The sequence below is a fragment of the Mustela putorius genome, unplaced genomic scaffold, assembly GCF_011764305.1.
Source record: "Mustela putorius furo isolate JIRA1106 unplaced genomic scaffold, ASM1176430v1.1 tig00000738_pilon_pilon_pilon, whole genome shotgun sequence".
Lineage (NCBI taxonomy): Eukaryota > Metazoa > Chordata > Mammalia > Carnivora > Mustelidae > Mustela > Mustela putorius.
In genome coordinates this window covers 1,536,227-1,555,901 of record NW_025421463.1, presented here as the reverse complement: position 1 = coordinate 1,555,901, position 19,675 = coordinate 1,536,227, and the positions used below count along the sequence as shown (strand labels likewise).

General features: G+C 60.3%; 1 protein-coding gene across 2 annotated transcripts in view; it reads left to right on the top strand.

Moving 5' to 3' along the window:
* Window positions 1–429: 429 nt before the first annotated feature.
* The window catches only part of PRR5 (proline rich 5), a 48,533-nt gene continuing 29,287 nt past the window's right edge, over window positions 430–19,675 (top strand). Inside the window, exon 1 of one of the 2 annotated variants that reach the window (XM_045083714.1) lies at window positions 430–473. The gene's annotated coding sequence lies outside the window, so the exon portion shown is untranslated. Of the gene's footprint in view, window positions 474–6,080; window positions 6,196–19,675 lie in introns of those variants that run through there. The other variant, XM_045083720.1, reaches the window with a different exon arrangement.

Here is a 19,675-nt window from a genome sequence, read left to right as displayed (position 1 = left end):
CGGGCAGGGACAGAATCCGAATGTCTGATTCTTCCTTTCCGGCTCGCAGCGCCCCGCACAGGCCGCGGCTCGAGGAGAGGGCGCTCAGTGGGCGTTAGAGGACCGCCGCCCGGGGTGGGGGGTGGGGGGTTACTGGGTGGCCGGGGACGCCCCATCCCCGGCGGGCACCGCCTACAGCCTGCGCAGTGCACCGGGGTGCGGGATCCGCGGAGGGCGCCCCGGCCCCAGCTCCCAGCTCCCAGCTCGGGCGGGCCCCGTCCCCGGCGGCCGCAGGTCGCCTCCTTCCGCGGGTCTCGCTCGCATCGGCCGCGGAGCCCGGGCGGCGGCGGCGGCGGCCGGGGCCGCGTCCGCGTCCTGCGCCCCAGCGCGGGCCCCGGGGGCGGGGCGGGGCGGGGCCTCGGCGGCCCCCTCCCCCGGCCCGGGCTCCGGCTCTGCGCGGTGGCGGCGGCGGCGGCGGTGGCGCGGGGACCAAGGTGAGCGGCGGCGACGGGCCCCGGAGGCCCCGCGCGGGAAGGGGGCTGGGGGGCCTGGGGGGTCGCACGCGCCCCTGAAGAGGCCGGGCCGGGGGCACCGGAGCGCCGTGTGTGTGTGTGTGTGTGTGTGTGTGTGTGTGTGTCTGTGTGCGCCGCGCGTCACGCCGAGTTGCGGGGACATGGAATGGGGTAGGGGTCGGGTGTCCCCCGGGCAAGGGGCTCCAGCCTCTCCCACTACGAGTCCCCCGGGACCTCCCAGCTCCTCTCTCGGGGTCTCTCCTTCTCGCCAGCAACCCCCCCCCCCGCAAGGCCCCGCCCCGCCCCGCCCCCTTCTGGGCTCTGTCTCTGCGGGTGGGTCTCTGCGGGTGCGTCCAGCGGGGTGTCCCCCTGCCTTGTCTCCTGGCTTTCCTTCCCCAGCACTGCCCCCTCCCCATGGCCCCTCCTCCCCTCCCTTTACACGGCTCCCCCTTAACAGAGCAAACAAAGATGGTCAAGGCAGGGAGAACCTCCTTTGGGAGCCCTGTCCGGTTTCAGCGCGGGGGCCCCACCCCTCTGGCCTCTGGCCTGGGCCTCCTGCCACCTTCCTGTGGGGAGCTGGCTCTACAGAACCCTGAGGGCGGGGGGCATGGTCTGGGGCAGCAGTTACATCTGAGGGCAGAGACCCCAGGGCTGGAGCACAGAGGGGTCTGTGGCCTCGGAACTGGGGAGCTCCCCTCACATCCTTTGAGAGGTGGCGGGCAGGGCAGACTTGCGAGCGTCGGGGTCTGGGTCTGGCAAGATCAGACCATGCGCTGGACCCAGTTCACAGGAGCAGGGCCTGACGCTTTCTAAGATTGTTTCCAGTGGAAACACAGCAGGGGAAAATGTGCTGGGCTCGGGGAGGGTCCCTGGCCTGGGGGTCACTGGGTGTGGTCTTGGCCCCGACCAGCCCAGCCACTTCCTGTGAGCGGCCTCCATTTCCCCATCCGTGCCTCAGGGCACCAGTGACACAGTGCACAGCTGCCTGGAGTGGCCATCGTGGTCCAGGTGATTAGTGATGCTTTTGGCGACATCCTCGCTGGGCGGGAGTTCCCCGGGATTCCAAACAGCATTCCTTGGACTGCATCTGGAGGGGGAGGTGGGGCTCCCTGTGGCCTCGCAGACCTCCTGCACCGGGTGCAGCCTGAGAACCCTTCCTGGAGGGGTAAGCTAGGGGCTCCAGGAGGTGGGGTCCAGGACCACCAGATTGTCCAATTCAATGACAGTGCTTGATAAAACGCCAGTGCCTGGGCTCTCGTCCTGACCGGGAATCCGCATCTTAGAGCTCACCCCCCCCACCCCCACCGCATGCACGTGCAAATATGAACACTGCTGAACACAAGATCACATACTCCTTCTGGCCCGTGGGCTGTGGGGTGGACCCAAGAGCAGCCCAACCCAGGGGCTTGGTCTCACCAGTCCCCTGGGCAAACCACTCCCCCTTCCTGAGCCCAGGTCCCCATCTGGCAGCGGGGGACGGCCTCCCAAGGGTCTTTCCTACCCAATTGTCTGGGATTCTGAGCCGTTTGTTGAAAATATGGGGGCGGGAGGGTGCTCTGGTGTCAGGGAGACCTCGGTCAGCTTTGCAGGGCCACCTCTGGCTGTCCGTGTGGTCTGACCAAATGACTCTGCTTCTTGGGGCCTCCATATTTTCCATCTGAAAACTAGAAATCCTAGTATCCCCCACTCCTTACAGGTAGTCAGGGGATGCTTGACATTTGGCAAGCCCCCCATTCCCGCGAACCCGGGGTGAGCCATGAGAGAGGTGGGCACCGTCTGTGTTGCGGCTACCTGAACGACCTGGTGATGGAGGCGTTCATGTGGACGTAATGTCTCCCCGTCAGGGAAAGCGGTCGGTGCAGAAACATTTGTTTGCAGATGGATTTGTTTGTTTGTTTCTAATGGATGGATTAAATGGATGGGGCTGGTTGAGCAGCATTCCGTGGGATCGGCTGGGATGCTGGCGCCAGCTCTTTCTGAAGACAGGCACTGGGAGATGACACCCGGGTCTCCCAGGCGGCTCCCAGCAGAGCCAGGAGGGGCTGGGGCCAAGAGGAGGAAGGAGCCAGCCCGGGGCCCTCTCCCCACCTCTTCAGGTGGCCTGAGTCCTGGGCGTTCATGGACGTGAACAAAATCATCTCCTGGGACGTCTGTGAGGAGGGCAGGCTCCCAAGACACCCATGGAAGGCCAGGAAAAGCCATTCATTCTTTCATTCATTCCCTCGCTCATTCCCACTGGCCTTCTCCAGGCCTGGCAGATGGCAGGGGGGTCCCGGTTGAGGCAAGAAGGGAGAAGCCACAGATGCCATCTGAACGGGGAGCTGTAGGGTCAGACTGTGGGGTCCTTGCTGCACAGGGTCACACAGTGGGGTCAGGATGTCCTGCTTTAGGCTCACCCAGAAGCCTTGGGTGGCCTCGGGATACGCGTTGAAGAAGACCCAGCTACGCCCCGAGTCTGAGTCTGGAGAAGCAAATTAGAGTCTTGGACTGCTGTGAAGACATGGGTTTAGTGGCACAAAAAGGTGACTTCCTGGTGACACCGTAACCCTCTTTTTGCCTTTTAACCACATCCCCCTTAGATGTCTCAGAACCAAATCTCAGTGGGGGAGCACCAGCAGGATGAGGGCTTTGAGGTCTGTGTGTGACCCCAGTTCTGGTGACTCAGGAATCCCTAAGTCCAGGACACGGCTCCAGGCAGTGGGGAGGAGGAGCCAGCCAGGCCCAGAGAGGGGCCGCAGGGGCCGGGGACCCCAGAGTCAGGCCCGCCTGTTGCAAATCCTGACAGCTCCGTCCAATAGCTGTGTGGCCGTGGGAAAGCTGCCTAACCTCTCTGAGCTTCAGTTGTGTCATCTGCATTGGGTCGCTTGGACGGAACTGTTGAGATGATCAAAACCTTGGTTTCCCGAGCCGGGCTGCTCGGGTCTGAATCCCGGCCCCGCCTGTCCCCGGCTGTGTGACACTGGCAAGGCCCTCGACTTCTGTGTGCCTCGATTTCTTCATCTGGAAAGCGGTGAGAAAGGCAAGCCCTCGGAGCATAGGGTCGTGGTGAGGATCTGGTGGCTCCGCATAACGCCCTGAGAGGGACAGTCCCTGTGTAAGATAGGAAGAGTGGCGGTCCGGCCACCGGCTCTCGCCGTCACGGTGCTCCGATGTGTGGTCTTCCACTCAGGCTGGCGTTAGGCCCAGAGTTACTCTCAGCATCAGGGTCAGCGATAGCGTCTTTGTGCACCTCCGGCGTGGCGGGAGGACTCCAGGCCGGGCCTGGGGAAGCCTTCAGCTCCTTCTCGCGCCCATCTGTACCCTCCGGGGAGGACAGTGAGGCCACCGACTGTCTGCGCCCTGGGAAAAGTGGGGGTAGGGGTGCAGGGGTTGGGCCCCTTCTGAAAAGATTATCAAGAAAATCGCAGCTCATTTCAGCAGGAAGTAGTGCTCTCTCCTCGGTTCGGATTCCAGAGAGTGGGCTGACCCCTGGGAAGAAGGGGGCTGCTGTTTCTTGAGCACCTACCATGTGCCTGGTCCCATGTGCAGATTCTCCAGGGACTAGCCAGCCCAGAGGGTGAGCGTGGCCGATTCAGAGGCCCAGTGGTTTGCCTGGAGACCCGGGCAGCAAGGACCAGGGCTGGGGTTCAGACCTAGGCCGACTGGCAGGTGTGCACGCCCCCTTTCCACCCCTCTGTGCTACCCGCCTGAAGGTCAGAGAATGTCACCAAAACACCCCAACATCAGGACCCACCACAGTGGGCTCCTCTGACCCCAGCAGAAGTCTTGCTCGTTTTCTGGAAGGTTCTTAAGGTTTTGCTGTCTGTGCCATCAGCTGAACTGGTTAAAAAGCTTCTATGTGTTGCCCCAAGCAGTTTCTCCAACAACACCAGTGTGCCCGGAGCCCAGAGGAGAACCCAGGAGGAAAGATCGGGGGTGGGAGGATCCAGGCCGGGAGGGAGGCCCCCACTCAGCACCAGGAGACCTGCGTTCTGGTTCTGGTTCTGCCACATACCCTTTGAGTCTGAGAGGTCATTCTCCACGCCTCAGTTTTCAAATCTGTGAAATGGGAACTTCAATTTCTACCGTGTTTGGTTCCCATGGGGGAGAGGGGTAAGGTAAAGCTACAGAATAGTTATAGTCAGCACATAAGCAGCCCTTGAGATGCACCTCATGTAACCCTCCAAGGCCATGGTATGACCCCATTGTACAGATGAGGAAGGCAAGGCACAGAGAGGTCAGTCTCTTGTCCAAGGTCACACCACTGGTAAGTGTTTAGGTCTGATTAAGATGGGCGGAAAGCCAGCCATTGAGGACACATATTGATGATAATAAACATGATGCCCCCTGCTTGATTAGTTCCTGTGACAGGGAGCTCACTACCTTATGAGTTCCATAGGACTGTTAGTCTCGGACTTGAGTAAGTGGTGGTGATGGTCCCTGGCCCAGCAGACTCAGCGTGGAAAGGGACGCCTGGAAGAATAGGCTGAGCTTTGATCGTGCTGGGAAGCCCAGCCGTGGAGAGGTAGGGAGCTATGGTTTTCACTCTGTTACGAAGTGGGGTAAGAACCCCGCGGCACAGGGCTGCTGGGAGGTGTGAACAGGGGGGTGTGATGTCAAGTTTCTGGCAGCAGCAGGGGCTGGAAACGTGGCAGCTGTTACTACTGTCATGTTGCTACTCCTGCGCTTACTGTTAGTATTAGGATTATTTGGGTCCCGTGTCCCTAGGAAAATCATGGACCCCTGTGAACAGGAGCCAGGCGGTCTGCGTCCCTGGGTCACACCCTGCGACGTGCTCAGTGTTTATTGATCGGACGCCTGATGTCCCGCTCCCTCCAAAGAGAATGTCTTCCTGTGGGCGAAGTGCTGGGAGACCTTTTGTTTACAGAATCTCATCCTGTGCCCCACGAGTGGGGGTCGTTAGCTCCATTTTAGAAACGGTCTTAGATAGCGCCATGGGCCTGCCCAAGGTCACACAGTAAAAAGAAGGAAAGCCAGGAATGCTTCCTGGAGGAGGTGGCATGACATTGGGCCACCAGGATGGGACGTGTGCCTGAGCCAAAGGGCAGAGGGGGCCAGTGCTTTAGGCACGGTGAAGAGGAACGTAGGAGCTGTCCACGGGGCAGCGCTGAGCCCTGCACCCAGCCTGCGGCTCACAGCCCAGGGCAGGGCAGAGTGTGGGTGAGGCCAGGGGGCATCTGCTGAGCCGAGCTGACCTGAAGTCTCAGCGGAACAGTAACGTGCTAGCGGTCTGGGCTCCTGACCCCACCCTGCACCCCACCCAGCCACTTCCTTCTGTCCGGGCAGGAAGGAGTGCTCTGCCGGCTCAGAGGTGGCAGGCACCTTCTTGGGGACGGCTCTGTGAGCAGTGATAAAATATTTATCTGAAACAGCGACATCTGGGCTTCCCTGCACAAGGCGCAGCCAGGGGCAGCTCCCCTCCCTAGACCTTCGGCCTCCCTGCCTCCTGCTGAGTCACAGGGCAGCCCGGCGAGCCCCCTGCCTGCACCCCCCTTGGCTCCTCTGCCCTTTGGCCGCATGCGCACCTCCTAATGTGTAAGCCATTCAGCTGCCCACAGGGCACCCAGCACAGTGAGTGCTGAGGGCTCCAGAGCTTATCCAGCCGCCAAGGTCACGGGCAGAGGAGGCCTGAAGGCCGGGATCCCCATGCACTCACCCCTGCAGGGTCCCACCTCCTTGGTCCTCACAGCAGCCGGCAAAGGAGGTAGGACCTCTTGCATCTCTGTTGGGGGTGGGGAAGGATACCAAGGCTCCGAGCAGGGGTGCAGCCCTTCAAGTCTCCAGCTGCTAGTGGCTGAGCGGAGGTTTGGCCCTCGTCTGTCTGACTCCTGTCCCTGGGAGGACAAACTCAGCTCTAGCCAGAATCGGGGGCCGGGCTGTCTGTCCGTCCTGATGTGACCCAGAGCTATGACTTTGGGTTTGTGCTTTTGATTTTCAGAGTAAAAGCAACAACAAAAAACAGTAGCAGATGGCTTCTTCCTACGGCCTCATGGTGGGGAGGAAGAGCAGGGGTTTCAGATTCTTTTGTTCGCTCATTCATAAAATATCTTCTGGGTGCACTGGCCGCGGGCCACCATGCGAGGCTCCGTGGACCCGTGGGGGACACTGATGCCACAGTGGGGGGAGCCCACGGAACCGTCAGGGCTGGGTTCAGCGCCCAGGCCCGCTCACCGCCTGCTTACATGTTGGGGGAGCTCCTGCAGGCCGCCCCACCCCTTTGAGCCTCGGCCTCCAGGCTGTGGCTTGAGGGTCAACTGCTCTTTCCCGAGTGAAGATCACACTTGTGTCATTTCTCTCTGTCACCTCTGCACACCAGCCTGCTGGGCATTCACTGGCCTTGGGACCAGGTCTGGTTTCCGAAAGGCCCCAGCAAGCTTTGCGGTCAGCTCTCCCAGGGAGGAACCGGAGCTGGTGCCCCGAGGGGCTTTGCAGAGCTGCTGCTCTAAGGCAGTGGCTTTTCCTAAGGGGCTTGGAGTTCTGAAGGCAGGCTCTGGTCCTGGAGTGCCCTTGTCACCCACAGGTGTAAGAGGGAGCCCGGTCGCATGCAAGCTACTGATGAGCTACCTGTGGGTGGCCGGGGGTCATCTCCACCCCCCGAGGACCCCCACCCCCATGCTGGATCGAGCCACCGTCGCCCCTCACTGCCTGCCCACGCGCGGGGGCATCTCATCTGCCTATTTCCTCTTCACTCGTCCCTCCTCTCAGCCCCCCCGGCGTCCCTCTGCCTGGAACTCCTCCTGTCCTTCTTCAGCTTCACTGGGGCTTTTCCCTGGTTCTTCAAGGCCCTGCTGGATGGTGCCCTCCTCCTCCAGGAAGCCTTCTCGGCTGCCCCGCATCCACCCAGGCAAGATGGGGCAGCCCGTGGCATCCTGGCTTCTACATTTGCGGCAGCATTTAGTGCCCCATGCTCATCTGTTCCCAGTCTCTCACCCTCCAAAGGCTCCAAGGTGGGGCTCTGCCTGATCCATCTCTGGGTCCCCAGGCTCAGCCTGGGGCTGGCGCAGAGAGGAACCCCGGGAGCGTCTGATGAACGGACGAGTGAGTGAGGGAGTGAGTGACACCCAGGACCGTGGCAGGGTTTCAGAAACAGGTGGTCAAGGACAGCAGTAAAGCTAGGAGGTGTGCTCCCTGGGGAAACCCACTGCCTTTCTGGACCAGTCTCTGCAGACAGGGACTCTGTGTGCCTGGCCTTCAGACACAACAGACGTTCAGTGGGAGAGGAAGGATTTCTGGGGCCATGAGAGAGACAGCCGGCGGAGGCTTGTTGCAGAGACCCAGGGATCCGGAGGGCTGGCCTCCCGGCCTTGGAGCCATGTGACCCTGAGCAGCTCGTCCCATCCGTCAGGCCTCGCGTCCATCCTGCACAGCCGGCATCTCCGTGTTGGAGAGAAGCCAGCAGGTGGCAGGGCGCGTTCAGGGGCGTTCGCTCAGTAACACGCACGTGTGTTGAGAGGCATTTGCTAAACTCTAGGAGGCCGTTGCCACAAAGACACATCCCTGCCTGCTGGGCATAAGTCTCCATCGGACTGGCCTGACATAGTCCGATGAGGGAGGCTAAAGGAACGCAGACCCGCGGTGCCATGGACTTGTCACAAAGGGCAGCCCAGGGGAGGCCTCAGCCCAGCCATCAGCTTGGGACCTTGCTGGTGGGTGGGTTTGCTCAGAAAGCAGGTGGGCTAGGCCTGTGAGTGCTGCGTGGCTGGAGCCCTGAATGAGGGTGAGGCAGGGGTGGTAAGACCCTGGAGGAGAGGGCTGGACGGGATCCTGAGTGATGCAGCGGGGAGAGGGCGTATGCCCCGCCCCAAGAGCATCGCAGGAACAGCATCCCCTGAGCCCTGAGCCCTCCACCCGCCGCCCTGCCCCTGCGGCAGGCTCTTTGCATTAAGGAGCCCCTGAGAACCTTGCCCTGACCTTACGAGATAGGCACTGCTGTGTCCCCATCTCACAGAATGGGAAAACTGAGGCCAAGTCACAGTAAGGAACAGAGCTGCACTTTCCGAGTGCAGGTCCTTTTGTCTCTAGAACCCAGCTTGGAACCCCTGGCCTTGCCTGCAGCCCTGCCTCTCACAGAGCCTCAGGCCTTCCGCTGGCTCATCTGCAGAGAGGGCCTCAGCAGCTGACATCATAGAGCAAGGGGGCACCGTCACAACCCTTACCACCTCCAGTCCTCCCTGAGACTTGTTCTGTCGTCTGTGGTCAGAGCGTCACCCAGGGTGCCTGGTTAGGGGACGAGATACAGCACAGGAGGCACCCTGGGGACAGGTGAACCCCCAGAAATGGGAAATGAATGTCATGTCCCAAGATCAACCAGAAAGAGCTCTAGGCAGCAGCAGGCCCCTGCCACGGAGATCTGCCCACTGAGTCACAGAGGGGCTGGCCCAGTGCAGGTGAGCTCCTTCCTCATCTTTACCTGAAGGTAAGGAGAAGGAGCCAGTGAAGGGAAAAGACCTCCTCTGTGCCGACAGTCAAGGTCAGGGGCCGTCATCTTGTTCTATCGGCTCCAAGGCCAAGAGGACCCTCCAGGAGACTATGGGCCCTCATGTTGGGCGGCTGGGGGTAGTTGCTAAGAATGTCTCTGAGATAGACGAGCTTCTCCCCTATATGTATGGTAGCAGATGCTGTAGGCAGGAGGGAGGGGGAAAGGGCCTGCGTAGGCCCCAGCCAGGGCTCACCATCTTTGCTCCGGCAGGAGCCCCGTTGTCAACTGCACAGGCAAGGTGGGGTGGGCTGGTCCCTCTGGGTGTGGCCTCGGATGCTGAGCTCTAGACATGCCCAGTGCAGGCCTCTGCCCCTGTTGGTAAATGGGAACTGCTTCCTCCCCCCAACATTGTCTCTTCCTGCCAGAGCAGTTACGATGCCGAAGTAGAAACCAAGGCTGGCCCAGGGTAAAAGCTTTGGCCAAGGTCAAATTCAAACCCAGCACTTAGCTCAGGGCCTGGCACATGCTAGGTTCTCAAGAAATACTCACCGATTGAAAGGGAGGGGAGTGCATGCAGCCTTTGGTCCTGTCCTCACAACTCTGCGTCCCCGGTGAAGGGTGGCTCGCAGCCTGCCCACCTGAGAATGCTGTGTGTGAATTCTAAGGTGTACTTATAACTGCAGGAGCCGATCAAGGAAAGAGTCTGGAACATGTCCTTAATAGTGAGGGGTCCCACTCTCAACCTCCAAGCAGCCTGGGCAGTGCTGTCCTCCAAATGCAGATGCACATGAGGCCCCAGGGCTCATGGAGGAGACGTTGCTGGGTTAGGTCACCCTGGGCAGGGTTTTGCAGGATGAATAGGAGTTGGCTGTCCAGGCCAGGCTTAGAGAAAGGTCTTACCAGATAGAGTGAAGGGCAAGCATGTGGCCATGAACTGGGCCTGGCCTCCAAGGACAACAGCTTTCTCCAGGATGCTGACCTCCACTTTCATTCACCTGGAAAGCCTCAGGAAGGCTCTTGCTCCCCTTCCTCTCCCCTTACACAGCCCCAGAGCTGACAGCCTGGTGGGTTACCTACAAGAGGGCTGGGAGCTTACAGCCTCATCCTTTTGTCTCATCCCTGGGGTGCAGCCCTAGAGACCTCTTGCTGTCACCTGGCCCTCCAGTCCGGGGGGGGGGGGATCCCTGCGGGGTGAGCCAGCACAGGGGAGGAGTAGAGCTTACAGGTGCTACAAGGCACCTCGCCGCCTTGGTTCCCAGGGAAGAGCTAGCGCTCATCCATCCCCACCTTGTCCACCAGCCACACTAGGAACCTCAGGGAAAGAGCCAAACCAGGAACTACCAAGAAGACCCGCACGAGGAGCCCCTGGGGGGCCAGGCCAGGTGTCTGGGCAAGGCTGTCCTCCCGCACCCGGGACCCAGAGAAGAGCTGAGGGAGAGCAGGTGGCGGGACGCTGCGTCCGCCTCCAGGTCAGAGTCTAGCTTTCTGGCTCAAAGGACTCAGCGGATGAGCAGTAGGGACCAAGCCTGGGGTGACTGCATCATGCTCTTGGGGCGCCCAGAGAGCCCGGATCTGAGCCCAGCCGGCTGACCTTGCCCGCAGGCAAGGGTTTCCCAAACGGATGCAGGTCAAGGAGGGCTGGGGACAGGCCCCAGGGCTTTTCAGCTAATTGAGCCTCATGTGACTTCCCCCCACCCCCAAGTGCTCACAGAGCCGGAGCTGTGGGTCCAGCCTCATCTTGGCAGCCCAGTGGAAGGGGGCTCCACGTTGTTGGGTGAGGTGACCCTGGGCAGGGTTTAGCAGGATGAACAGGAGTTGGCTGACCAAACGCAATGGCCTCCGTGCCTCATTTCACATACATGGCCCCTTCCACCATCACCATGGCCCCGTGAGGTCCTGTCATCATCCCCACGTGACATGAGAAGTCCTCATGCTGGTAGTGGTGGAACCTGGTGGGAGACTGAAGCCGACAGAACCTAGGGGCCGGCAGGGTTTGCAGTGCAGGAAGAGAAAGGGACTGGAGCTAGCCCATGGACATGAGAGGTCTGAACCCCAGGCAGTGGCCTTTCTAGAACCTTCACACACCCCATGGCCGGCAGCATGGCACACACTCTCCCCCCACGCTCCACATCCCCTACCTGGTGGGGCTCTTGTCCTTCACATGCCCTATAGGTCTGGTCCCCTCATGGAATACCTCTCACCCTCACCTGGCTTCACTCCAAGCCCAGCTCTTGGGGCTCTGGGGCCACAGGGGCCAATCCTGGAGGAAGGCCCTGTCTGTCCAAGTTCCAGCTACGGCCTTGCACTGGGCAGGTCTGGGACGGCAGGCGCTGTGGGTGAAGAGCACGGCAGGAAGACCGGAGGGCCACCTCCCGACTGCCTGTGTGGCCTTGTGTTTACGGCTCCAGAGCCCCTCCCAGTGGGCTGCTGGGAGATTACATCCTGTGGAGTTGCCGAGCACAAGACCTGCCCCTGCTGAGGGTGCGGCCCACCGGGCCCTGCAGAGAGAGGTCATCTTTCCAGGCCTGTTTAAAATAGCACAGCTGCTGAGGGCTCTTCAGGACTCCCCAAGGCAATCTCTGTCCTCCACCCACTGCCTCCTGTGGCTCTGCCCACCCGTGGCTCACCAGGAGGTGCTCATGATGACTGATGACTCTGCGGTGGTGGCCTCCGGCTCAGAGCTGGGCTCAGATCTCAGCCCTTCCCTTACCTGCTGTGCACCCAGGGCCAGCCAGTGTCCTCTGAACGGCAGCCTCCTCGTTGTGAAACAGAGCGGGCATTCTGACCGGTAAGGCAGCCCCGCGAGGGAGAGAAGTGGGTTCCCAGCGCCCAGTAGGACCTCAGCATCTGCTGCTTTTCCCTGGCCTGTGCTTGGCTATTAGAAAAATGTCCCTAAAGTCATACCTGTGGCTGTGTTGTTACTATAAGCGTTATCAAGATGTACCTGGAATGACAAAACAAATAAATAAAGCCAGCCAGGAGGTTCCAGCACACCTGTGAGATAGGGACTGATTTTTGACTCTGCGCTTCCTAGCGACCAGAGCAAAGAGGAAGGATCAAGCCCGCGAGAGTTGAATGCCCTTCAGAAGAGAGCACAGGTTTTCCTGGTAATGAGACCCGAGGGGTCCCGTGCGATGGGCTGACCCGAGTCCTTGGTATTCCCGTGGTCTGGCTTGATCCAAGGATCTGGTGTCTGGAACAGGGTCCCCAGGCTGCCCTAATGACAGGGGAGAGAGAGGGGGGCATCCTCAGGGGGTCTGTGAGAAGGGCCCAGTGAAGTCCCATAACCTCGAGAGGACTGAAGGGTCCTGGGTCATCTTCAGGCTCCACAAGGATTTCACCTTCATCTGTTAGAGAGAGAACCATGTGTATTTAAGGACAGAAATAACCTTTTCCCTCCTCCAGATCTGTCCCCTCGCACACACCTATCCAGGTGCCCAGGAAACTGGGACCAGTGAGCCCCGTCCGCATGCCCAGGACGCTGGCTTCCCAGTAGGGAGCTGGTTTTTATAACATCGTGCGTTCTTGTTCTCTGGTATGCCTTTGACAGTGTTAAGCAAATTCACTTCGGGGTCTCTTTTGAATGGTTTCTTGGCTCAAGCCCTCGGGGGTTTTGTTCTGACAGTTGTGGCTTGTGCCTCCTTCCCACTGGTGGCCGGTTGCCTTGGGCGCTGCATCCTTGGGATTGAGTTTCCTTCCAGCCAGGGGTTATCTGTAGACACCTGCCCGGCTCGGGGGGGCCTGACGCTCCAAGGCACCTTCCCGATGGCTCGGGTGGGCTGCCCGAGGCTATCACCAGGCTGGTCAGATGGTGGGCAGATGTGTGCAGATGCCCACACAGGTTCTAGGAGACGTGCATGCTTTTCCAGCTCCCTGGAGCTCAGGGAGACACACACCAGGTTTCTGGGCCATCTCTCTTGGCCCGGGGGCAGATCTTTTTCTCAGCTACCCATTTATTAGAGGAACAGGCCCCCTCGAGAGCCCTGGCTTTGTGTGAGGGACTCAGTTGTCTCTCACACCTACCTGCTCAGCATCTTCCCTCCTGACTGCTGGTTTGACCCTCTGTCTCAAGACCCCAGTTTTTAGCTCCTGGCCTTTTCCTGGGACTTCACTGTTACGCTGATTAGAGCACAGTGAGGGGAGCAGCTGAGACTGAAACACACAGACCTGGGAGCCAGTCCACCTGGGCTTGCACCCTAGCTCGGCCAGCACAGAGTCGCTCAGTTTCCCCATCTGCAAAATGGGCACAGCAAAGAATAAGGTTGCTGGACGTAAGTGCTAGAAGGCTGGATGCCCTAAGGCACCGAGAAGGGCACCGAGAAGGTCCCTCCACGTTGAACGACTGCGTCTTTCAAGCGTTCTTCGTTCGTTCTTCGAGGTAACACCCTTCAGTGAAATCAATACTGAATACCATCTAGGTGTGGGAATGAAACAGTCTGAATGATAATACTAGTATTAACACTCTGGCCCCTGGCGATCTTCCTCCTCTTCTTACAAGTGCGTATGAAAGTTATGCGTTTAGATGTGTCATTTTTTTAAATCCAGCATTTCTGGGAGAAGGACGTAAGGAGAGAGCTTTCAGCTTGTGTCATCCTTAAAACTGTCCAGCCTCTTGGCCTTTGAGTGGTCACTGCAGAAGAATCCTAATGCCCCCTATGGACGACTGCTTCTTATAGAGAACTTTCCAGAGTGCTAAGCACCTGTCTCCAAGGCTTCTTATGAAATGGCAGGCCACCTCTGGAGTCCGGGGTCTGGTGGAACCCAGCTCAGCCACGGACAAGCTCTGTGACTCAGCTTCCCATCGGTTCAAACCCTCCACCCCTTATCGGAGACCCTCAGGCCAGATGTGACCTGGGAACTCCTGCTGGCTTTTGAATGGTGATCCAACCTGTTGATAGCTGGCAGGAGACACCAGGGTGGCGTCCGGGGGACTGTGTCTCTCTACCACATCTGCACAGAGAGGAGCAGACAAGGACTCCAGATAGCCTCACATCAGAGCAGATCCAGATTTTGTGGCTGGACTCTGAAAAAACTTGAATTTTCAGAGTTTGTGCGTTTCCTGGCTGTGGGATCTGCCATGGGGGAGAGAAATTAGCCTCAGCTCCCCGTTCCAACAAGCAGAAGGAGGGATTTACCGTCAACAAGCAGGGCCAGGGTCAGTGGGTGGAAACCTGTGGGGAAAGGGGCACTCTTGTGACTGACTCTGGGGAATTTTTGCTGAAGGCAGGACAGGGTGATAAGATACAGGGGGTGGGGGTTGGGCTAAACTAACCTGGCAGGATTCCTGCTCAGACTGGATCCTGCAAGAGTAGGTGGGAAGCCCAAGGTCGGTCCCGTGACAGAGGCTCCAAGGAGCCTGACCAAAGTGTGGTCAAGAAGGAAAGGCTTTGTTCGTGTCCACCCGGCACATACCACAGGCCTCTGTCCACTGCAGCCAAAGGCCTCAGCTAGCGCCCAGTCTGATAGAGGACACAGACCTCCCATACAGGGGAAGACAGCGTGGGGGGGAGGACCCCTACTGATAAGAGCTCGTACCGACGAGCACCCACTGCGCACCTGGCCTGTTTTGTATCTGTGGACACCTGTTCAGCCTTGGGAATCACCCAGGGAGGAAGGTGTTGTTCTGGTTCTCATTTTACAGGTGGGGAAACTGAGGCACACTGAACCACACTCGTGAGCCCAAGGCAGACGGCTGTTCACCGGTATAAGCCACAGCCCATGCCCTGAGCCAGGGCACTCTGCTGTCTTAGTACTATTATTATCATCAATATCGCTGGGGAAGAAATGAGTTGGAGGAGAGGGAGGAAGGGCGTCCCGGACGGAGAGCAGCAGCACCTGGCGAAAGGCCCAGGGGTGGGAAACAGGCAGGAGGTCTGGAGAACAAGCAGTCCCTCTGTCTTCTGCTTGGAAGTTGGTGCAGACGGAGGCCTGGACAGGCGCAGCCAGGGATGAAGCGGAATGGAAGGAATGGAAGCTCGTGCCCAGATTGTGGAGGGGCTTGGACCCCGAGCTTGGAAATGTGGAGATCTGGCAGGCGGAGATGCTCCTCTGATGCCTGTGAGCTGGGGAGCGAGGGAGCGAGGGAGCATGCGGGCGGCAGGGTGGACCCCGACAGGCTGAGAGGCCAGGACGCTGTGTCTGGGGGCGGGGAGGAGTCCTGAGCCTGCAGGGCTTGGGGGCGCAGAGGGGTAGGCAAGCTGCGGCACAACCCTGGGGCCAGTGCAGGTGGCCCGGCGGGGGCTGGGAGGAGCGGTACCTGCTCAGGGGAGCGGTACCTGCTCAGACTTCAGGTGTGGAAGGGCCTGGCCTCCAGGCAGGTGAATTCCGTCCACAGTCCACCAGGCGGGAAGCGAGGGACTGGAGTGGGCAGCCTGGTGTCCGCCCCGTCCCTGCCCTTCACCGGCCTGTGACCCTGTGGGTAACATCAGGATCTGGGACCTCGGTGTCCTCTTGTAGTAGGGAATGAGGCTGCCCAGCGGGAAGGGTTGTGCTGGGGACATGTGGGCCAGGCCCTCAGGAAGGGACACCTCCCACCCCTACAGGGAGATAGAACGCCGCCCCCAGTCCTTCCCGTGCATCTCAGCGGTCCGCTCCCCCATCAGAATCCATCCCTTCGTGGCCTTTGAACCATTTTCTTGCAGGAGCAGGGCGGGGTAGGGGGGATGGCTCGTGGAACAGCCATTCCCCTGCTGGCTGGACACACCCTCCTCCAGGACCGAAGCCCTGAACTTGGCAGAGTCCAGACAACCCAATGTCACCCCCTTCCTGGGCTCTTTGGGCTTTGTTTCTGAACTCGAGAATGCAGGCCAAGTTTGGGTGCCACCGCTTCCTACATGCCCTGCTGGATCGGAGTGCCTGCCTGGGGCTAGTAATTCCTAGAGTCCTGGGACCTGCCTGGAAGGGTCATTAGTGAGGGGTCACGAAGGAGCAGTGAGTGACAGAGCCCTTCCTAAGGCCCCCAGTCCTGCACCCAGTCTCCCCATTCTCTCAGGCTCCCTCTCCTATGTCTTTGGTTATCAGGGTAAGTTCCAATATCCTGAGTGGTGGTTCTTTCCAAGGATTCTTCTAAGGAAAGGCTGCTGGCCAAGGAGGCGCCCAAGGGAGAAATAAAGCTGTCCACCCCACCTACCCCCCACTCTCCTGGGGATTGTGCGTTCCTATTGGAGAAAGCAGGGGTAAGGGAACGTGAGTGTCTCCAGCTGACTGGCCTTGGCGCCCGACCTGTCCATGTTTGGATGTCAGGTTCCCAGATGCGGAGGTCAAAGCCAGGGCCTGGGGGCGTGCAGACCCTGTGGGGGGAAAGGTGATGCAGTCGTGTCTTAGGTCTGTCTTAACAGAGGACCCCAAGCTGGAGGGGCTTGCTACAGAAACTTACTCTCTCGCAGTGCTGGAGGTCCGAAGTCTGAGCTCAAGGTGGGGGCAAGGCTAAGACTCCTTCCTTGTGTCTCCCAGCTGCTGGTGGCTGCCGGCGTTTCGTGGCGCTGCTTGGCGGGTGAGCTCCCCACACCCGTCTGCCTCTGTCTTCACACGGCTGCCCGCCCCCCGTGTCTCCATCTGTGTCTTCACAGGGTCTTATAAATTGCCATTTAGGGTCCTCCGGGATGACCTCATCTCAACCTGGTCAGATCTGCAAAGACCCTCTGGCCACACAAGGTCACGTGCACAGGGACCAGGAGTTAGGACTTTAGCATGTCTTTTGGGGGGACACAGCTCTACCCACAACAGGAGAGCAGCCTGGATACCCCCAGGACTCCGACCGGCAGGCAATGACTGTGTCTGTATCCAAATCAAGTTTGCAGCGCTAGATGGGGCTGGCGGGGTCATCCTCCCCCAGGAGGGGCTGGGAAGGCGGCGGCCCCCAGCTCTCCCCGCCCCGCATGCGGCCGACCTTGACTCTAGATGTGATGCTGATTACAGATGAGAATCCGCGGTGGCTGCCGTTTCCTCCAGGCCTGCTCCGTACCGGGGCCCTGGCAGACACACACTGCTCGTGAGCAAAGGTGGAGTCCGGGCAGCCTGGGTTTGAATCCTGGCCTGGCCGTGTGGCCTTGGACCAGTCACTTAAACGCTGGGGCCCCAGCTGGCTTCCCTGTAAATGGGGATGGTAGGGGCAGCTGCCTCTGTGCAGAATGGCTATGGGAAGTCAGGGTGCACGCGGTGACGAACCAGCCCCAGCAGGTGCTCCCCGAGCACAACATGCGGTCACTGCTGTCACATACCCTCGCGCTCGCGCTGCCGGGTCCGTGGTCTGCCTGCCCGTTTCACTCAACAGAGAGGACAAGGCACTGGAGGGGAAGAGGCCGGCAGGGGAGGTGGGAGCAGAGAGCGGCCCCAGTTGGGGGGCCGTGAAGCCTGCGACCTCTGTTGTGCCCTGCTCCTGCTCTGCCTTTACCCTCACTGTGCCTCAGGCACCTTATTTACAGACCCAAATCGGGGCTATCCAACTCCTGCAGTCCTACCTGCCAGGAAGGACCTAGGACGCTGCTTGTTCGAGACCTCACTTACAGAGGGGCAGGTCAGGTTTGGAGAGCTGTGTGGATGCAGTCATAGAGTGCCCGCGGGGGAGACAAGGGGCCTGTGCTGATCGGAACCTCCTCACCCACCCCTAGAACTGGATCCAGAGCAAGTGGAGGGGGAGTGTTCTGAGAACAGAGGCCAGAGGCTGCCTGCTTGGGGAAGAGCTCAGAATGGCTGTGTGATGGGGCCGGGAAGACTGGAGGGGCACATGAAGATGTGAGGAGGTGTTGGACGGGACAGGAGCTCACCCCATGATGGCAGGGACCCAGTCTTTCTTGTCCCCCGCTGTACCCCCAACACCTAGGATGTCTGTAGGAGGTGTTCCATAAGTCTGTCTGCAGTGTTTACTAAAGCACGAGGGAGGCAGGCTTTGCCTCACCAGCAGCGCCGTCCCAGCTCCGGAACTTTATGGTCGACCACTTGAACAAGCAACGTAATCCCACTCGGCCTCAGTTTCCCCATCTGTGAAGTGGGAGTATTAAGAGTTGAGCCTGGCTGTAAGGCCACCAGAGGCACATTTCCTCTGGACCAGCACAAGAACAGAACCCACTGGCCCCAGGCATGGCAAGTGGGAGTCTCTGTGAGGTCTCCCCCACTCATGGAAGACGACAGGTGTCACTTCTGCTGCCCATCCAGCCCGGGATGACGAGCAGCTGTCCAGCCTCGGGACAGTCACCGAGGACAGCACATTGCAAGGCCTTCAGGGATGACCAGCAGAACCATGGGCGATGCTGGAGGCAGCCGGCATCACAGCTCTGACGGGAATCTCATTCTGCCACATGGCCCTAATCGGCAGCCGTTACAGAACCCCTCATGGTGACATGCATTGTCCCATCCACCTCACCCCGTCACGAGGCAGACGTGTCGCCATCCCTGTCCACCCCGGAGAGAGAAGCCAGGAATGAGCCGGGCACTCCTCCCATGGCCTCTGCTCCCTGTGTCCAAGACCCCTAGGGGGCAGGAGGCACGGTCCCAGCCGGCTTCGGGAAGCACCAGGCTTCGCCACCAGGGGGCAGAGGTGCCCCCGCAGCGGCCGGTGCCTGGAAGTAGGCAAGGCGCGAGCGGCTGAGGACAGCGCTGGTGACAGTGACAGAGCTGGCAGCCGTCCACCCCTTACCCCCACCGCCCAGGCTGGCCTGGCTCCCGCTTCCGCTCTGCCACTTGCTGACTGGGGCTGCGGGCATGTGCCTCCCCCCCAGCCTAGATGGCCCTGGAGGACACAGTACAGCTGCGGTGGCTGCCCCAGGCCCTGGACCCCCTTCGGACCCGGCCGCGTGGGGCTGGGCTGACTCCCCACTCCGGGTGGCCCAAGGACACAGGCTGGCGTCCCTGAGCTCCAGAGCTTGCCCCGGTGGACTGGACGCCTGGAGGCCCGGGGAGCAGACCTGCGAGCCCGTCCTGCCGTCCGTGCCATGTGCCGGAAGTGAGGGGCTGAGCCAGGGGTTCGCGGAGCCCAGGGGACCATGAGAGTCCCCTCAGATGCTCGTTCGTCATCCCCAGCCCTGCCCCCGATTGTCCTGACTGAGGTTCCCAGCAGGAGCGGGACAAACCCCGCGGCTCTTTCTGATCCAAAGTCTCGGTGCCACGGGCCAGGCCCGTCCCACAAGTCCCCTCTGGTCCCAGTGCCTTTCCTGTGAAGACAAAACCTCGGGGCCAGCCCCTCGGCACAGTCCTACCGTGCGCCTCAAAGACACCTGGATCCCCATCTCTGGCCACGTCTGTGGGAGCGTGTGGCCCCCACAGAGCTTTGGGGTTCTCAGTCCCCATCCTTCACACGCACCGGTGGGGGCTTGGTGCAGCGAGGCCCCTCACCCCCAAGCCCACCCATCTTACAGATGGGCAAACTGAGGCCTAGAATCACCTGACTTGGTGGCAGGGCTGGCGGACCCCAGGTCCGGCTGCTCCGTCGAGGGCTCTCTGTCCCATCAGAAGGACAAGTCCTGGGGTCCCTCTTGGTGACCAGGGCCCTGTACCAACTCCTGACCCCCCACTGGTGGGTGGCAGGGATGACTAAATCTCCGGTCTGGGGGAAGAAAGGGCACGGTTGGAGCTATCTGGCCTGGCATGGGTCCAGAGCAAGGGCGCTCTGACAGTGTGGGGGACTGGGACCCCAGTCTCCCAGTCCCTGTCACAGAGGGCATTTCCCTCCCAGGAGTCTCGGCGCAGATGGACCCTGCCCAGGGCCACCCTTGCCATATAGTCACTCAGTCCCCACCCGCTCATCAGGCCCGGAAGGCCCCATAAGCGA